Consider the following 14,763-nt stretch of genomic DNA (forward strand, 5'->3'; position numbering starts at 1 on the left):
CTACAATGTGCTGAGGGCACGTTAGGAAGCTAGAACGATCTTAACCAAATGCACTAGCGTTGTCGCATTAAGAATGGAGTTTCTCCGTAATTTTGTCGTTTGTGTTGTTTGCACGTAGTGGCAAGAACATAATATGTTATCGTCACTCCAGACGACAACACACTCTAGCAATCACAATGAATTACGACTGTAGTGACTGGAGGTGCCGAGGCGTACTTTTCGCTAACAAATCGTTAGTCACGCTGCGTGATGAGTTCCCCTGTCAGGATCTGTACGATTATTTCCTCTGTGTACGCCGCCTCAGCGTCGGTAGCTGTCGGGGAGCGGCTCGGCTGTGAAAGGAGTGGCGCCCGAGGCACGCTGTAATGAACGGCGGACCACCACCCCGTGCCTTCGCGGTCGACGACTCGTAATAAGATTCCCGCGCCCCCTCCTGCCGTGTCACACCAGGCGCGAGGTGAGTTGTTGGCCGTGCGTTGGCCGTGAACCTTGCCCAGGAACACGGACGTCTCCCCAGTCACGGATAATACGCGGAGATGCTTCGGCGTTTGCCACGCTGTTTCTTTCCTACAGGAGAGACGAGCTTTTGACGCTCGAACTTCATAGTTTTTTTCGAAATTACTTGCCACGGCCAAGGACAAGGACGTTCTTTTAACTAACTGCTTTGACCTTCAAAGCCTTGTTGCCGAGGGAGCCAATATCTTAATAAATTTTATATGTCCACTGCAATAGAAATTTGTCTGCGGGCTATGCGTCTGTTATTTAGTTACAGCATACGTGATATCGAAATACTGTTTTCAGGCCATCGGAAGAAGCTGTATCTACACACATCAAAAAAGTTTTGCATCTCCTTAGATCCGAGAGTTCCGGAATCTGTACAGAAAATTGGAATAGACATCAACATAAACTTCATTTCTGCCCTTTTTATTGCTCATGAAATCCACACATTGTTCGTTGTACCACCATACAGCGAGAACTTCAGAGGTGGCTGTCCAGATTACTGTACACACCTATACCTCTAATACTCAGTAGCACATACTCTTGCATTGATGCATGCCTGTATTCGCCGTGGCATACTATCCACAAGTTCACCAAGGCACTTTTCGTCCAGATTGTCCCACTCCTCAACGGAGATTCGGTGTACATCCCTCAGAGTGGTTGAACGGGCAGTTCGTCCATAAACAGCCCTTTTCAATCTATCCCAGACATGTTCGATAGGGTTCATATCTGGAGAAGATGCCGGCCACTCTAGTCGATCGATGTAGTTATCCGGACGGAAGTTATTCACAAGATGTGCACGATGGGGACGCGAAATGTCCTTGGAGACGAATTCCTCGCCAATATCTTGCCGAAATGGCTGTACTATAGGTCGGAGGAAGGCATTCACGTATCGTACAGCCGTTAAGGCCCCTACCGGGACTACCAGTGGTGTACGTCACCCCACATAATGCCACCCCAAAACAGCAAGGAACCTCCACATTGCTCCACTCACTGCACACTGTGTCTAAGGCGTTCAGCCTGACCGGGTTGCCTTCAAACACGTATCCGACGATTGACTGGTTGAAGGCGTGTTCGACACTCATCGGTGAAGAGAACGAGACGCCAAAACTGAGCGGTCAATTCGGCATGATGTTGGGCCCATCTGTACAGCATTGCCTGGTGTCGTGGTTGCAAAGATGGACCTCGCCTTGGCTCAAATGGTTCAAATGGCTCTGAGCACTATGGGACTTAACATCTGTGGTCATCAGTCCCCTAGAACTTAGAACCACTGAAACCTAACTAACCTAAGGACATCACACACATCCATGCCGGAGGCAGTATTCGAACCTGCGACCGTAGCAGTCCCGCGGTTCCGGACTGAGTGCCTAGAACCGCTAGACCACCGCGGCCGGCGACCTCGCCTTGGACGTAGGGAATGAAGTTGCGCATCATGTAGCCCATTGTGCAGAGTTTGAGTCGTAACACGAAGTTCTGTGGCTGCACGAAAATCATTATTCAACAAGGTGGCGTTGCTGTCAGGGTTCCTCCGAGACATAATCCGTAGGTAGCGATCATCCACTGCAGTAGTAGCCCTTCGGCGGCCTGAGCGAGGCATGTTACCGACAGTTCCTGCCTCTACGTATCTCCTCCACGTCCGATCAACATCGCTTTGGTTCAGGCGCCTGGACACTTCCCTTGTTGAGAGCCATTCCTGGCACAAAGTAACAATGCGGACGGGATGAGGCTGAACTAGAGACAACACGAGCCGTGTACCTGCTTCCTGGTGGAATGTCTGCAACTGATCGGCTGTCGGACGCCCTCCGTCTAATAAGCGCTGCACATGCATGGCTGTTTACAATTTTAGGCGGGTTTAGTGACATCTCTGAACAGTCGAATGGACTGTGTCTGTGATATAACATCCACAGTCAATGTTATCTTCAGGAGTTCTGGGAACCAGGGTGATGCAAACATTTTTGATGTGTGTATATGTAAGCAAAGCACTGTAAGCTATTTCGGCAGGGAATTCTTTCTATTGCAACAGTTATTGGTGATTCTTCACGTTCCATTTTCATATGGAGTGCCCGAAGAATGCTTAATGCGCTATTATCCAACAGTACACAATTGGTTCAGTAAAGGATTAGAGAAAAGATAAGGTGGTAGGTTTAATACTTCAAGTGTTCTACATCGCGTCCCCCCGACTTCATTGTAACACTGAGAACGTTGATACAGGCATATAAAACTGACATGAAAGGCTTTCTTTGGAATGTTGCTCAACACTGGCTATAATGTCGGTTATGTCACCAAAACGCTAAACCTTCGTATGAATTTCAGCACTTTGTTGTTTTGCAGTAAGTTCGTATTCGTAACGTCATCATAGACGACATAGACGGCTTTTTCCCGAAAAGGATTTTCTTTCTCCAGTAATAAAGGGTGTCCCATAAAGAACTGTTATACTGAGTGCTTCTTTCACTTTCCTTGGTTGCCGGACCGGCCACCTGTTGATATTTCGTATACAGACTATCACTATGAGTTCTCATTTGTGCATTTTGTTATCAGCTGAAACGGAGCGATATTCGATGGATCAACGCTGGCAGATTTTGAAAGTAAGTTGAATGCTATGCAGAGACCGTCCGAAGAAGTGGTGTAAATTTTGGTAGGCGAAACGCGATGCATCAACAGTGCAGAGACTGGGTAGGGAAATTTGAAAATACAGGATCGACAGTGAACAAGAAGTCACCTGGGCGACTTCGGTCTCGTTGATCGGTAGAGAATGTGGCTCTAGTCAGTGAGAGCGTCACTACGTGTGCAATGAAGTCGATTATCCACCTATCTCAACAGTTAGCCATTCCGAAAATCAGCTTACACCAAATTTTAACAAAAGACATGCAGTTGCGTTCTTTTACGATATAACTAACCAAAGAGCCGAAGCTGATGGACCACCTGAAATTTCGAACATTTTCTGACTGAGTAATCATGAAATAAGAATTCGACTGCGATTTTCTTAAGAAAATAATTTTCAGCGTCGAGACAAACTACTAACTAATGGTTATGTCAATAAACCAAATTTGGTGAAGGTTATTGGTTGGTGAACTAACTGGGCCATACTTTTATGAAGACGAGACTGGAAAATCAATGACGGTAACTGGTGGTCGTTATCGCCACACAATAACACAGCTTTTATTGCCGCAATTGGAAGAACCGAATGGGGAACACACGTGTTTCCAACACGATGGGGCAACCTGAAGCAACAAGGTTTCTGAGAACACCCTGCACGTCTCATCTCTCCCAATGGCTATCAGGACTGGCCACCGAACTCGTGCACCACGTGTCACCACGTGACTTTTTTGTGAGGTGTGTCAAATCTTCTGTTTACGTGGGCAACCCACGAATCATCCTTCAACTCAAGGCAGAACTTACATGTATCACGTGTCAAATTCAAGCGGAACTTCGCTCTTAGTCACTGAAAATTTCGTCCACAGAGTGGATGTGTGCAGACGAAGTCGTGGAGGATATTTGCCTCATATTTGGTTTCACATTTAATCACAGTCTTTGTGTTTCACATTGACATAATAATATTAACGATTTTCAAATAAATTATGTGTTCTTTACTAAATTAGGAATCCCATGTTTTATGGAGCACACTGTATTTAACCTAAATAATCTCCTTACCGATGGACTCAGTCATTTCGCTGCCCAAGGAAGAAAAATAATAGATGAGCTATTTGCTAGTTTCTGAAAATAAGATGCAAATATGTGTTTCACACTATTTTGATACTTTAAACGACTGATTTTCTGTGAGAAACGATGGGATAACATTATTTCCTAGCTTTATATTCGATACAAACGTCGAAATGAAGTTACTCTCTCGCATGTGACGATGATAGAAGAAACTTAATGTATTTTTAGTAACTTGATGGAGAAAAGAGTTAAAAAATTATTGAAAAAGAAAATTAAAATCTGGATGGAAAGAACTATATAATAACGTTAACCCAGAAACTCACCGAGTCGCTGGAACTGTTAATAAATATATGCAGCCAGTTCATTAGACCAATCTTGATTGTGAACTGGTGGGAGAGATTCCTGAGTTGTCAGTTCAGCCATCCTAAGAAACAGGTTGCAGGTTGCAGCTGACCACAGCCCTGGAGAAAAAAACACAATGTAATTTATATCTAAATGGCTTGTCGAAGTGGCTGCAAACGGGGAACTACGTCAGAAGAGTATAGGAAATGGAGGGCGGCCGGTGTGGCCGAGCGGTTCTAGGCGCTTCAGTCTGGAATCGCGTGACTGCTACGGTCGCAGTTTCTAATCCTGCCTCGGGCATGGATGTGTGTGATGTCCTTAGGTTAGTTAGGTTTAAGTAGTTGTGAGTCCTAGGGGACTGATGACCTCAGATGTTAAGTCCCATAGTGTTCAGAGCCATTTGATAGGAAATGGACCCGGCAGTTACTTTTCCGAAATAATCAACCTGACACTTGCCAAAAATATTTTGGCGATGCCTCGAAGAAACTAAATCAGAACACCGGCAAGTAATTTGTATCTTCGTTTCGTCGCATACATAGAGCGCGTAGAATGAGTTGTGAGAATGGTGGTTGATGTGTGGTAGGGGACCAAATTGCAAGGTCACCGGGCCCATCGGATTATAGAAGAATGGGGAAGGAGGTCAGTCGTGCCCTTTCTAAGCAACCATCCAGACTTTTGCCTAAAGTGGTTTAGGGACATCATGGAAAACCTAAATAGGATGGCAGGACGCGAGATTGAATCGTCATCCTCCAATAACAAAGGGACTGGCGTTCTCAGGATAGTGACGCTTTCATATTTCAATATTTCAGTACACCTTTGAAGATAAGTATGCTGGAATGGTCTACATCTACATCTGTAGTACGCAAACCACACTACTGGTCATTAAAATTGCTACACCACGAAGATGACGTGCTAAAGACGCGAAATTTAACCAACAGGAAGAAGATGCTGTGATATGCAAATGTTTAACTTTTCAGAGCATTCACACAAGGTTGGCGGCGGTGGTGACACCTACAACGTGCTGACATGAGGGAAGTTTCCAACCGATTTCTCATACACAAACAGCAGCTAACTGGCGTTGCCTGGTGAAACGTAGTTGTGATGCCTCGTGTAAGGAGGAGGAATGCGTACCATCACGTTTCCGACTTTGATAAAGGTCGGATTGTAGCCTATCGTGATTGCGGCTTATCGTATCGCGACATTGCTGCTCGCGTTGGTCGAGATCCAATGACTGTTAGCAGAATACGGAATCGGTTGGTTCAGGAGGGTAATACGGGACGCCGTGCTGGACCCCAACGGCCTCGTATCACTAGCAGTCGAGATGACAGGCATCTTATCCGCATGGCTGTAACGGATCGTGCAGCCCCGTCTCGATCCCTGAGTCAACAAATGGGGACGTTTGCAAGACAACAACCATCTGCACGAAAAGTTCGACGACGTTGGCAGCAGCATGGACTATCAACTCGGTGACCATGGCTACGGTTACCCTTGACACTGCATCACAGACAGGAGCGCCTGCGATGGTGTACTCAGCGACGAACCTGGGTGTATTCGTCATCGCCATACCAGCGTATCACCCGGCGTGATGGTATGGGGTGCCATTGGTTACACGTCTCGTCACCTCTTGTTCGCATTGAGGGCACTTTGAACAGTGGACGTTACATTTCAGATGTGTTAGGACCAGTAGCTCTACCCTTCATTGGATCCCTGCGAAACCCACTGTTTCAGCAGGATAAGGAACGACCGCATATTGCAGGTCCTGTACGGGCCTTTCTGGATACAGAAAATGTTCGACTGCTGCCCTGGCCAGCACATTCTCCAGATCTCTCGCCAATTGAAAACGTCTGGTCAATGGTGGCCGAGCAATTGGCTCGTCACAATACGCCAGTCACTACTCTTGATGAACTGTGGTATCGCGTTGAAGCTAATCTTTTGCATATCACAGCATCTTCTTACTGTCGGTTAAATTTCGCGTCTGTACCACGCCATCTTGGTGGTGTAGCAATTTTAATGGCCAGTAGTGTATATTTATTTACGTTCAGAAACAAGTGCCAGCCGCTGCAACTTGTATCTGTCAGGTAAACTTTATAGATCGCTTAATATGTTTTCATTTATCAGCTACTGCCGTCATGAGAGCAAAACCTAGAACCTGGAAGACACGTTCAGTGTCAGCTGCAATAGCATTTGTATAATAACATATCGTTTGGTATTAGTTTTGTTGCAACTGCCATTGATGTTTGTTTAAGGAGCTCCAAGTTTTGAACTGACGATGGCAGTAGCCGAAACGTCGTCATAAATCAAGATGTATTAAGCCATCTGTAAGGCTTTACTCGCAAAAATTAATACTGATGGCAGAGTTTTTCAAGAAATTTACTTCCTTTTTTATAGAGTACCTGTAAGAGTCCCTGCACGCCCTAGAAAACAAAACGGAGGTAGTGGCGGAAGTATTGACCACCATTTTGAGACATAAGTGGAAAGCACAACCGGTGAGAGAACTTTCTTTGAAAACGAGGTTTCGAGTTCGTGGTCGTGTCCGGGATACACTTCGATGTGCCAGGAAGATCGCTAGCAGTGTGAATTCCGCAGCATAGTGAAACACTTATTGCGTATGCCTCTACGTGAGCTACATTCCTCTCATCGGTAGCACGAGAGACCCGGATGCAATCCAAGCCTCTTCTCGAAGACCTCCGACCCTTCAGGGCGTCGCATTTCATCTGACGTGCCCGCACGTGATAGAACGACGAGGTTATTGGCAGCGTAATCCGCGCGTGGGAAGAATGAAAACACAACCAGTGCGATTTCAGTGCCACTCTATGGAGCCGGCTACGTACTGGTGCCTGTGAATGGAATACAACAGCAAATGAATATCGTACTGCGTCAGAGGCCGTGTCGTTAGGCTCGCGCACTTAGCCAATGCATTGTGATATCTTAATGTCTTTATTTACATATTAATTACGTTTCAGTACTCAGCAAAAGGGTCGTGAGGACTTTCGTCTCGACATTGCATCACTCATGTCGTTCTAATAGTAGTTGTGCGTAGGTGTTGTGCGGAGGTGTGTGTGTGTGTGTGTGTGTGTGTGTGTTTGTGTGGGTGGATGGGAGTGTGGGTGCGCGTTTTTTTTTCATTTTTTTTTTTTTTTTTTTGTTGTGGTCTTCGCTACGAAGATTGTTTCGATGTTCTACACATTACTCCGATCCGTGAAAGTTTCTTACTGAAAAGTAAAATAAAAAAGCCTACGAGTAGCTAGAGTGTATTTCCGGTCAACTGTAAACTAAACTATCAGTAAAAAAATACACACAATTTCGTGACCCGTTGATGATTATAAAGGAGATCTAAGAGAGATATTTATTTAGTACTGATGAGAAGGAGATAGTTTCAAAACGTCTTGTTAAAGACTACTGTAATGTGTTATGTAATATGTTAATGAGCGCAGGCAGTAAGAAATTTTCTGAGAATGAAACCAGATGCGTTTGTGAATGAGTTTCAAAACATAATTTGAACTACGAAATAAACTTGGATTAGATGTAGAAAACAATATAAAAGAAATGGAAAGCGGAATGCATTTTATAACAGGAGAAGGAATCATATATTTTAATCGTAATTTGCTAATATGATGCAGTGGAGTGGAATGGGTGTGTGTGTTTGTCCTTAGGATAATTTAGGTTATGTAGTGTGTAAGCTCAAGGACTGATGACCTTAGCAGTTAATTCCCATTAGATTTCACACAAATTTGAACATTTTTGCCGTTGAGTATACAAATCCGACTGCTGATAGTCGAAGGGTGTCTGCTGCTGACGATCCTCTACTAGTGCGACACAATTTGCGAAGTATGTTGTTTCTTCTTTTGGGCTGCGCACATGTTTGTCTCAAGTGCTCCTTGAAAGGAAATGGGCTGTGTAACGTGACCATTGGATGCATTGTATGACGAAATTTTTCACGCTCAAAATAGACATCAGGAGCTCTAGGTGCCTGCCTATTGGGCAGACGAAAACAGGCTACATTTGTTTCGTCTGAATGACGTTATAACATCCATTTACGGAAGTAAGGGCGTAAAATGTGAAGCTCAGAATTTACGGTTTCTCCAGCTGTTTCCGGGGTTTTGCGTTGGTTAGCTATTGTCCGCTCATTCACACTCCCAAACTTCCGGGACTGTACCGGAGGAATATCAGGTATAGGGGGTGTTAAAACATTAAGTGCCCAAATTAGCAGGGAGACAGCCAGCTTCTGTGGCCATGTGGTTCTAGGCGCTTCAGTCTGGAACCACGCTGCTGCTACGGTCACAGGTTCGAATCCTGCCTCTGGTATGAATATGTTCGCTGGTTAGCTACGTTTAAGTAGGGGACTGATGACCTCAAATGTCAAGTACCATTGTGCTTAGAGCCATTTCAACCACTTAACAGGTAGACAGAAACGGTTTTAATGGCTCTTAGCACTATGGGACTTAACATCTGAGATCATCAGTCCCCTAGAACTTAGAATTACTTAAACCTAATTAACCTAAGGACGACACACACATCCATGGCCGAGGTAGGATTCGAACCTGCTGTCGCGCGGTACCAGACTGAAGAATAGGGAGACAAAAACAAATATATTTCTTAATGAAACCATGAGTCAAAAACGTATATTGTTGGAGTACTCGGTATGCAGGAGGTTATTGTGTGTAATTGAGAATGCAGCGGCTTTATTGGTTTGATCAGTAGTACATTACAATCAATATTCAAAATGAGCTCCATTAACCTCAGCGCAGAGCCGGAATCAACTTAGCAAGGAGTACCGTGTTCGCTGGGAAAGGTATAGTGTATATATGAAGATGGTATCTGATCTTTCGGACATGTCCGAAAAAACAGATACCATCGGTAACCATGCAGCTCGTTAGAATGAAATTACCATGAAACGAATACCCTTAGCTGTATACAGGCGATGATATAAGTCATCGGGGCAGTTGAAAATGTGTGCCCCGACCGAGACTCGATTCCTGGATGTCCTGCTCACATGGCAGACCCTTTATCCATCTGAGCCACCGAGGACATGGAGGACAGTGAGACTTCAGGGACTTATCTCTGGCCCGCCTCCCGTGAGACCCACATTCGCCACTTATTGTCCCGCACTATATTCATAGTGCCCCTGCCCATCATACTCATTACTCGCGGCTTTACCGCCGATTCCCGTAAGAGTTAGGGCACCGTTTGTGCATCCGCACAGAAGAAGATGGTCAAATCGCGGTGAGCCTTAACTATATATGAAGATGGTGTCTGTTCTTTCGGACATCTTCATATATATGTAGTTACAGGTCAGGCATTCATGAAGACAAAAGGGAATAAAGGAGGAAGGGGGAAGCATATCAGGCGAGGGCAACGTGCAGATTCGAATCAATAGAAATAAAAGGATAGAGAAGGATTGGAGCCTTGTGGATGGTGTGGAGTGGAGGTAAGGTGAGGTGAGGTGAGGTAGTCTCATTAAGTAGGTGGAGAAAAGGGAGGGGTGAAAAGGAAGAAACCAACGCATAGAATGTTCACAGAGCTACCCATATGGACAATCTATACTGCAATATTATTTAATCATGTGTTTAAGATAAAAGGTAAACTTATTATAGTACAAAGGTTAACAAATGCAGTAAACGTACCGGAAATTGAAAATATGAAATGCGTGTATAGGATGTAGAAGGAGTGAAGCCTTGTGGATGGTGTGGAGTGGAGGTAAGGTGAGGTGAGGTAGTCTCATTAAGTAGGTGGAGAAAAGGGAGGGGTGAAAAGGAGGAAACCAACGTATAAAATGTTCACAGAGCTACCCATATGCACAATCTATACTACTATATTATTTCATCATGTGTTTAAGATAAAAGGTAAACTTATCATAGTACAAAGGTTAACAAATGTAGTAAAAGTACTGAAAATTGAAAATATGAAATGCGTGTAAAGGATGTAGAAGGAGTGGAGCCTTGTGGATGGTGTGGAGTGGAGGTAAGGTGAGGTGAGGTAGTCTCATTAAGTAGGTGGAGAAAAGGGAGGGGTGAAAAGGAGGAAACCAACGTATAAAATGTTCACAGAGCTACCCATATGCACAATCTATACTACAATATTATTTAATCATGTGTTTAAGATAAAAGGTAAACTTATTATAGTACAAAGGTTAACAAATGTAGTAAATGTACTGAAAGTTGAAAATATGATATGAAATATGTGTAACAATTACTCATATATAAATATAGTAATGTTGTTGGAAAAACTAGTTGTTCCATTATTTAAAAATAATAATTTATAAAGGACAATCTGCACTTTTAAATCATTTTTATAATACCACTGATTAGTGTAAATTATTGTTATACTATAAGAAGAATATGCACCAACATCCACATCAAATAATCCAAAATAAAGAGTGGAAGCTAAAAATTATTTGAAGCAAGGACTTTAATATTATAAAAAGTAGATCATAAATTGGATGGGGAAAAGCTGATATGTATTAATGATGTGATTTGGGGGAGGGGACTGATAGTGCCAAAACAATTAGAAAAATGTATAACATTTCTAAGATATTACTGCAGTAGCAATTTTTAAAGCAAGTTGTGAAAATACAATCATAACTATGAGCACCCATATCTACATCATGTAATGGAGTATAATTTGATGCAAATGTTTGATAGTACTAGGCAGCAAGCAAAATCACAAGTTGTATAGAGATTAACAGACACAATAAAGTTACTTAAAACTTAAATAAGATGGATAAAATAAGAATTCCACGTTTAATAGTTGCTTAGTATTCATCATTTTTATTACTATGATCACTGGTTTTATATCTAATTGTTCCTTGATAATTCTAGCTGTTTAACTAGTCACTTTATTTTGTTCTTCATTTGGTAACTTGGCCATATTTACGGCCACTTTAGTAGGAATAATCAGGTTTTTAATTGTACCCCATTGTGACTTTTCTGGAAAACTTCAAGGTTTTATTTAAAATATCCATCGCTTTTCCGATAAAGGTAATATTCCTCATGATCTCTAAAATGTTAAAAAAACTGAAATTACCATGCATTGCTTTATTAACCATATTATAGCCATATAATTTTTGAATAAGATTTGAAATTTTCTTAGAATCGATGTATCTACACTCCTGGAAATTGAAATAAGAACACCGTGAATTCATTGTCCCAGGAAGGGGAAACTTTATTGACACATTCCTGGGGTCAGATACATCACATGATCACACTGACAGAACCACAGGCACATAGACACAGGCAACAGAGCATGCACAATATCGGCACTAGTACAGTGTATATCCACCTTTCCCAGCAATGCAGGCTGCTATTCTCCCATGGAGACGATCGTAGAGATGCTGGATGTAGTCCTGTGGAACGGCTTGCCATGCCATTTCCACCTGGCGCCTCAGTTGGACCAGCGTTCGTGCTGGACGCGCAGACCGCGTGAGACGACGCTTCATCCAGTCCCAAACATGCTCAATGGGGGACAGATCCGGAGATGTTGCTGGCCAGAGTAGTTGACTTACACCTTCTAGAGCACGTTGGGTGGCACGGGATACATGCGGACGTGCATTGTCCTGTTGGAACAGCAAGTTGCATTGCCGGTCTAGGAATGGTAGAACGATGGGTTCGATGACGGTTTGGATGTACCGTGCACTATTCAGTGTCCTCTCGACGATCACCAGTGGTGTACGGCCAGTGTAGGAGATCGCTCCCCACACCATGATGCCGGGTGTTGGCCCTGTGTGCCTCGGTCGTATGCAGTCCTGATTGTGGCGCTCACCTGCACGGCGCCAAACACGCATACGACCATCATTGGCACCAAGGCAGAAGTGACTCTCATCGCTGAAGACGACACGTCTCCATTCGTCCCTCCATTCACGCCTGTCGCGACACCACTGGAGGCGGGCTGCACGATGTTGGGGCGTGAGCGGAAGACGGCCTAACGGTGTGCGGGACCGTAGCCCAGCTTCATGGAGACGGTTGCGAATGGTCCTCGCCGATACCCCAGGAGCAACAGTGTCCCTAATTTGCTGGGAAGTGGCGGTGTGGTCCCCTACGGCACTGCGTAGGATCCTACGGTCTTGGCGTGCATCCGTGCGTCGCTGCGGTCCGATCCCAGGTCGACGGGCACGTGCACCTTCCGCCGACCACTGGCGACAACATCGATGTACTGTGGAGACCTCACGCCCCACGTGTTGAGCAATTCGGCGGTACGTCCACCCGGCCTCCCGCATGCCCACTATACGCCCTCGCTCAAAGTCCGTCAACTGCACATACGGTTCACGTCCACGCTGTCGCGGCATGCTACCAGTGTTAAAGACTGCGATGGAGCTCCGTATGCCACGGCAAACTCGCTGACACTGACGGCGGCGGTGCACAAATGCTGCGCAGCTAGCGCCATTCGACGGCCAACACCGCGGTTCCTGGTGTGTCCGCTGTGCCGTGCGTGTGATCATTGCTTGTACAGCCCTCTCGCAGTGTCCGGAGCAAGTATGGTGGGTCTGACACACCGGTGTCAATGTGTTCTTTTTTCCATTTCCAGGAGTGTATTTTATCACATACATGAAGGACATATTCTTCAATTACAGTCATTACATGATTGTACTGTACAGGAGAAAACACTCTAGCTAAATGTAGATTAGAGAAGTATAATATGACAATGATTTCCTCTGTTTGGAAGTCTCTTTAACTTTTTCTTGTAACGACACTCGTTCACATAGCCATATTGTCTGTTTTTTGCTTTCAAAGTGGATTTCGTCTTCAGGTGGATGTAACTGGGGATGAGTTTATTTGCCCTACAACTTGGTCAATATTGTTTTTGTTCTTTGGAAACGAAGCACATCTCCATATGTGTGGCTAGACAAATAAATGAAGACGATTGTGACAAATGCTTGTGGAAGTAAAATGAGAATCCATGATGTAGTCCTCGAGGAAAACTGTTGGGTAAATGTAGAGGAACTATATTGGACTGAGCGACTGTTCTTCTGTCACCATCATGTAGGACTCATGTGGGTAACATAAATTATGGTATGTAAAGAAGCATATACATCTCATTCCTCCATCGCTCAGTTCGTGAGTGGAATAGAAGAGAAAATCGATAATTTTGTTACAGTGTACACTCCACCATGAACGGTATCATGGCTTACAGAGTGTTTGTGTAGCATTAGATGTAAAAGAAATTTTATGATGATATACTCTACCATATATTTGGGATAAGTGAATGAAACGATCTACATCCACCAAATAAATTGTAATCTGATACACATCGTCATATTGTCACTTACAAAAAATTACTTAAATATGCAGGATACTGATGGAACATGTAAATAATTTAGCGGTTAAATATACGGCTCGTCTCTACATCACACTGATAAAGTAGTGATTTTTACTGTACAATAAGCAGTGATTTTTATTGTACAATAAGCAGTCAAGCTCATTTTGCTGTCACAGTAATCAAATATCGAAGTTTAATGTGAAATATGTAACAAAAATTCACAGGCAGTCGCCAGACGTTCCTAAAACTATTCTGAGAGCATCTGTTGTGATCAGATAGCAATATTAATTAGTTTGGTCGTTTAGCGACTGTTTCGTGTATCTGATCCAGTGATTTTAATTTCTAATATTTCAAGCCTTGAGAGTAACTGTCTTCTCTGGTTCCAGTACGTCGAACCCATATAGTATTCATTGGTGGGTTCTAAACATGCTGAAAGAAGGTCGTATCTGTTTTTCAATCTAAATTTTCTTTATTGCCAGTTCTAAGAACTGTTGCTTACATTCCATGTAACTGACCTTCCACACTTCAGTTCCGTTCACGCCTCTCTGGTTGAACTGATTCTTGCATACAGTCTTCATGTAGTGGGCTACGGAATAATTTCTTACTTTCAACATGTTGCCTGTTATGGTAAACCATTAGTCAAGTAGTTTCGGCGCACATACACTATGTGATCAAAAATAGCCGGAAACTCCCAAAACATACGTTTTTCATATTAGGTCCATTGTGTTGCCACCTGCTGCCAGGTACTCCATATCAGCGACCTCAGTAGTCATTAGACATCGTGAGAGAGCAGAATAGGGCGCTTCCCGGAACTCGCGGACTACGAACGTAGTCAGGTGATTGAGTCACTTGTGTCATACGTCTCTACGCGAGATTTCCACACTCCTAAACATCCGTAGGTCCACTGTTTTGGATGTGAAGCGGAAACATGAAGAAACACGTACAGCACAAACGCGTACAGGCGGACCTCGTCTGTTGACTGACAGAGACTGCCGACAGTTCAAGAGGGTC

This window comes from Schistocerca serialis, chromosome 9 (genome assembly GCF_023864345.2).
Source record: "Schistocerca serialis cubense isolate TAMUIC-IGC-003099 chromosome 9, iqSchSeri2.2, whole genome shotgun sequence".
Taxonomy (NCBI): Eukaryota; Metazoa; Arthropoda; class Insecta; order Orthoptera; family Acrididae; genus Schistocerca; species Schistocerca serialis.